The 6399-nt window shown below is 34.3% G+C and overlaps 1 long non-coding RNA gene across 8 annotated transcripts; it reads left to right on the top strand.

Annotated features, from left to right (window-relative positions):
- The first annotated feature begins 557 nt into the window (after positions 1-557).
- LOC111912730 (uncharacterized) lies at positions 558-5985 on the top strand. Of its 8 annotated transcripts, none has more exons than XR_006186897.2 (16): positions 558-1177; positions 1312-1460; positions 1652-1766; positions 1877-1948; positions 2043-2126; positions 2248-2355; positions 2457-2570; positions 2662-2906; positions 3130-3910; positions 3996-4054; positions 4162-4270; positions 4569-4826; positions 4931-4970; positions 5259-5396; positions 5582-5662; positions 5761-5985. It is a non-coding gene; the product is annotated as an uncharacterized LOC111912730 (long non-coding RNA). The 8 variants fall into 8 exon arrangements; XR_006186898.2 differs by having other exon boundaries at positions 560-1177; positions 3866-3910; XR_006186901.2 differs by having other exon boundaries at positions 1884-1948; positions 2662-3910.
- The last annotated feature ends 414 nt before the right edge of the window (positions 5986-6399 follow it).

Raw genomic sequence — 6399 nt, 5'->3', positions numbered from 1 at the left:
TAGCGTTGTCAGATCCAGTAACTCTCTTAGAGAAGCTTTTCAACAAGATAGTAAAGATCCCATTCTACATAGGATGAAGATTGGGCTTCCTGAATTTCGATGACAGTGAGATATCCCCAATATATACCTTTTGATAGAACATCTTGATGATTGCAGATAAAGAGATCGATTTAGGATCGACAACACATTTTGTAGAAGAAAACCCTAGCATCTTGCAAAACTGGGCTTTGGAGATGGAGGTTTTATTTGAATAGACCTCAAAAGTAATCAAGACTTCACTCTAATTGTAGTTTGCAGATGACACTACTAGAAAAATAGCCTTTTACGACGTGCAATTAATCACACACACTGATAGAGGACGCGCATTTGTGCGTGCCCTAAAAATTAATGTTAGTTTTCTAAAATTTGAAGGATAGATAACACGCATTTTTGCATGCCCCTAAAATTAGTGTCAAAAAAATACGGAGGGCACCTATCAAAAAATGTGCATTGTGTAACTGTGTTGCTTTATATTTTTTTTAGGAAACACGCGTTTTTAGGGGGGAAAACGAAATCCAAAAAATTAACCACCACCTATTCATCCCAAAAATTCCCCGCCTCTTCGAATTTGGGCATTCGTCTTCATCCACAACTTCCTCAATTCCTCGATCCATCACCTTCACCAAAAACCTACTTCGCGGTTCCAACAAGTTCTTACACTCTTAATTCGACCCTAATGAGCTGAGGATTTAGGGTTCTTACCTCCCAGTTATCAATTTGAGCCGATGATTTAGGGTTCCTAAATCCGACCCTAATTTTTTCTATCTCACTCTCGTATTTCCATCTCATCCCTCTCGCCTGGTTCAAAACACGTAAGCGGCGACGAACACACTATTTATTTGCATATTTTGGTCTTCACCAAGATCTGGTTTCCATGTAAGCTTTATGTTTCGAGCCCAAACCATCCTCACGCGATGTCATCAGCTTCTCTTACTTACGCATCTACACTCGATGGTTCTTTGTCTAGAAGCACCACTCCCGAACCTCAAATCGTGGCTACGCTCCATCATCACCACACGCTGCTCGGTTCTGGATTTGTTAGGGCTTGTTTTATCCATTCATTTCCTCCCTACCACAAGTGATCTTATAACTCTGCAAAATCGACCTCCTTCAATCATCTTTTCTATATCTTCATATGGTAAGAGCTTCAAGATTTATCTCTTTCTCAATTAGTGAGTTCTTTTGTTTTTACTTGATTACCGAGTTTGTTCTTTCTCGATCTTCGCATGTTTCCTGGAATTTTGCCTATTAATCGCTTTATTTGCCACGAAGATACAAGCTCTTCAGATACTCTAGTCAAAGACATCACTGGCTCCCCTCCCGTTGCCACTGATTCCTCCACCCTCGCCGGCGTCATACCTTCTTTCTCGTTGCCAACGTCCTTTTCTTCCTTCCCGTCGCCGACATCCTGAACTCGTTTGGTAAGAGTTTAAGGTTAGGGTTCTTAATTTTTTGAGTTGCATATTACTGGGATTTCTTCGATTTTTTTTAATTTCATTCGAATCATCTTTATCTTTCAATAAAAAAACCCAATTTTTGGGGTAAGTTTGATTTTTTTTTTAACGTTTTGTTTGTTTTTATGAGCTGCATTATATGAGTTGTTTATATTCAGGCCTGGACTATTTGGGCACGAAGTTTCTAGGGTTCTTGGTGGTGGTCTGGTACCTGGTTCTTTGATTTTGATTGGTGGTGATCCAGGTGTCGAGAAAAGTACACTAATATTACAAGTATTACAAATCATAATCTTTACTTTTCGCATAAACTTATAGTATCTTGTTGTTAATGATTTCTTCATCAAGAATATAACTCTAGTTTACTTGATACTGAAATATGAAAGATCGCAGCCATTATAGCAGAAGGGAGAGAAATCGGTAAACCAGCTCCTGTGCTTTATGTCTCTGGAGAAGAGGTAACAACTTACTTTTACCATTAATGTTACTCCATTTCTAAGTTATAACACAGTAAAAGCTATATAGTTTCAATTAATGACCCTTTTAATTCAGAGTGTTGAGCAAATTGGAAACAGAGCAGATCGTATGGAAATCGACACAGAAGAATTCTTCTTGTATTCAAGTACAGACATTGAGGTGAATGTTCCAAAATATACATAACTTAGTAAATTATGAACATATGTTATTACTTATTATAAATTATAAATTATAAATATAAATAGTGTTTTACTTTGCTTTGTGTGTGCTATTTTTTAAGGACATTTTGGGAAAAGCTCAAGCTCTCTCTCCACGTGCCCTAATCATAGATTCAATCCAAACAGTTCAGCTAATGGGAGTAACTGGATGTGCTGGAGGTATCTACCAGGTAAAGCTTTTTCTATTTCATTAACCTCAAAAAACATCCATTTTGTTATACATATGATGACGTGGAATTTCCAGACCTTGTATTAACCGAATGTTGTATAGGTTAAAGAATGTACAGTAGCCTTGTTGCGTTTTGCTAAGAAGACATATATACCCGGTTATAGCCATATGATGACGTTGCATTTCCAGACCTTGTATTAACCGAATGTTGTATAGGTTAACACTGCACTTTTCATTTATTTTTTCTTATTAAGAGATTGTACTTTGATAAATCTACCAGGTTATAGCCATTTTTTTCTTATTGCAGGAAATAAGAGTCACTTCCGTGTGATGTTTTATGTGGAAGTTAGTTCAGGGTATTTCTCAACAAACCTGCCAGCTGAGCTTACAAGCACAACTGAATTAAAGTTAAAGAATAGCAATAGCAATCAGTGGCAACCCCTTCTTACATTTATTGAAATCTCAAGACGTTTTTCTCTCAAAGCAAAAGCCATTAGATTCCGGGGAACAATTGAAGATTGCAACACTCTCCTGCAACAAATCCTTTATCATGTGAGTTCCTATTTTTTTTTTTTTTTAAGAAATTGCAACATACTTTTATTTACTTGTTTTCATTCCTTTATATTGCAACACCCTACTTCAAAATAATGCATTTTACTTTAAAAATCTACCCAATTATACCATTGTACTTTCAACTTTTGTCTTATTATAACATTGTTTTACCTCGATAGAATCTAACTGAATGTCTGTAAGTACAAACAATAATAAAATACAGGGTGATGAGGAAGGTGGGGTGCTTACAGTGAGTGTTAATGATATGGGGTGGTATGGATGTTATCCAGAAGATTGTGAAGAGATGATGTCAGCGCCTCTTATCTTTGAGGCCACCATTAACTTGATAAGAAAGATGCATGTCGATCCGATGGTTGCTCACTATAAGTTACATCTTTATGCTGCTTTTTGCTACTAATCGAACAGGGAATGGAATTGACCATTCCGATTCCTTCGTCCAATGGGGAAGGGTGTTTTTTTTGTGTTCACTCACTCTTTGATGAAATGGAATGATTTTGTTATAATTATCAATTACTATCATCCATATAATCATCAATAACAATAATATATTTAAAAAGTTTCAAAACTTCAATTAAATTATTTTTTGGTATTTTTCTAAAAGTAAGTAAAAATATTTTTCTGATAGTAGTTTTATTTAAAGATTTTATTATGTATCTTATTAAGTTATTTCTGTAAACACTTTTTTTAAGTGATGAAATTCATTCCATTTCCTCTAGCCAACCAAACATGATAATGGAATGCAATGATCTATTCCATTATGTTGATTCCATTCTGTTGTGATTGATTCCATAGATAATTATTTAACTGATAATTATTTCATTACATAATGTACATCATTTATGTCAGCGATTTTGATCGAAGCCATTACACTCACATTATTGGTTGCGTTACTAATATTTTTCACATGTAAATGTGTATTTATCCTACTACACAAAAAGATCAAAAATCAACCTCAACCTCAATCTCAAAATTTACAACACATGGTAAATTTTATAACATTATATATTTTTGTTATCGTCCTATTTATTATTTTAAATAATTTATAATCACTTACAAACTCATGTGCAGTCAAGTACAAAAGACTCATCTGAGAATATAACTGGACAGCCTTCTGGCTTATCTAAACGGTAAGTATATATTTCTTAAATGTGTTCATGTTGTTGGCCTTATTTATTTGTTAAATAATGACAAACATTATTTAATAAATATTTTATTGTTGATGTTGACATAACAGGTTTCATGAGGAATCAAAATTGGGCTAAGTGTTGATTCTCACATGTCGTTCCCAATTGGAGAAAATTAGTGGAACTCCATCTGTAACCGTATTTTTCCAACTTCTTTTGGTATGTATGTATGTATATAGTCTTTAAATCAGTTAATTGTAGAGATATTGATTTTAAATCCTTGGTGGTGTTGGTTTTGGATATTTCTATGCAAACCTGCCAACTGAGCTTACACGTTGGTGGAGTTGTTATGGAGTTTATTCAGGCTCTCATCCAGAAACAACATTTAATTGCATGGTTTTGGGTGTTATTACTAGTTTGTGTTATTCTAGTAGTGATCACAATTTTGAGTTTATACTCTCAGCACCAAATCTATTGTCTTTCACTTACTATGGTATGGTCTGCATTTCATTATCAGCCACAGATCTTGATTCATTACAGCCTATCCAATTAGGGAGTCGTACCCGTATCAGAAGCAACCAGAGCTTGTTGAATTGGTGATCAAGGCTTTCAAACAACTTCATAAGGCAAAGTGTCTTGCTATAAACTCAGATGTTGTGAGGTTTCTTTCAGGGTTTCCTGAAGAACTTGAAAGAAAATGCCCTTTATGAGTTTGACAAGTTTGAATTTGGTTGAAAGAAAGGTTCCCTGAAGAATTGCTCCAGATATCTGGGGAGTATCCTTATATTCTTATACTCATTTCTCATCTTCCATTATTATATTTATAGTATATGTGAAAGAAAAACAATTTGTTTTTTTCTTAACTGTATCTTCTTCTAGCTTGAATACCAATTGCACTATTTCTCCATTATTTGAGAAGGTTCTGAGTAACTTATTTATAATATACTTTTTTTTCTTCAAAAAACTAGTCACAAAACACCACGTTGCAATAAGCTCAAAAAAACAAGTCAGTTTTTACACATGAAACAGAGCCTAAACCACAATAAGCATAAACCATTATATACAATCTAAACACTCAAAGTAACTTATTAGCAGTACCAACCGCAATGAGTTAACACTTTAAAAAAGCAAATTCCAAACACTCCCTTACTAGATAAAATCATGTCCACTTTAAATAAGCTAATTTCTTTTTACTACAACACTACAGGGAGAGTTAACTTATGGGATGATTGGGGAATGGCGTTTTGACAAAAGGTCATATCTTCGTGACTTTGTGCAGTTTCTATGAGTATTTACTTAAAGTGTGGATACAAAGAAACAAAGCTGCAACTATGAAGCCTTATAAGTGAGTTGGTAATTTTAATTCTAGATAAAATTACAACTGTAGTTGTATATATAAAACAAACTAATGAGTTATTAAAAAAGAGACATGTGGGAGACATCAATGAAAGTTCCTGAATCTAGCTGAAGAGGTGTGTTATTTTTGTTGCTTTTTTAGTTGCTAATAATTTTGATATGTATTATTTGCAGCTTGCTAGGACATGCTATAACTTTTATCAGTCCACACCAACAAAGTTGGCTGGAGAAAACTTCTTCCTCCATTCAGGGCAGGTTAGTAGTTTCTCATGATGATGTGTTGTTTCTTGTGTAATTAAAAGCTTTTTGGTTTCAACTTTTTGATTGTGTTAATAAAAGTTTTTTGGTTTCAGCTAATGTTCAAGTCATTATTTGTCATCTACACTAGATGGACAACAACCAATTTTTTGATATAGAGGATTTGTTTTTTACATGATATCTAAAACAAGGTGTCCCTTAATAGCAATGTAATAATAGGTTAGATAGTTAGGGATTGTATTTTATGCAATGGATTGTATTTTTTGTATATGATTATTTGTATGACATTAAATTTTATGCAATGGATTGTATTTTTTGTACGTGATATTTTATTTTCTATTATGAGACATTAAATACAAATTTAACTTGAAAATTAGTAAATCTATAAATAATATTTTTTTAAACATTTAAAATTATGATACGCAAAAAGGTGTGTCATCTTCATTTATGACATGGCCTTTCTTGACAGGGGCTTTCTTGATACGCATTGCGTGTCATTAACACGCGCGTCGTAAGGTTACGACACGCGAATGTGTGTCGTCTTCCTTTATGACAGGGCCTTTCTTGATACGCATTGCATGTCGTAAATGCACATCGTAATTGCGCGTCGTAAATGAGCGTTGTAAATGCGCGTCGTCTCTCTTTATGACAGGGCCTTCCTTGACACACATTTGCGCGTCGTCTGAGCCCTTTATGACGCGCAATGAGTGTCGTAAAAGGTTGTTTTTCTAGTA

This window comes from Lactuca sativa, chromosome 9 (assembly GCF_002870075.4).
Source record: "Lactuca sativa cultivar Salinas chromosome 9, Lsat_Salinas_v11, whole genome shotgun sequence".
In the NCBI taxonomy this organism is placed as follows: Eukaryota; Viridiplantae; Streptophyta; class Magnoliopsida; order Asterales; family Asteraceae; genus Lactuca; species Lactuca sativa.
This window is presented reverse-complemented; position numbering and strand designations above follow the sequence as displayed.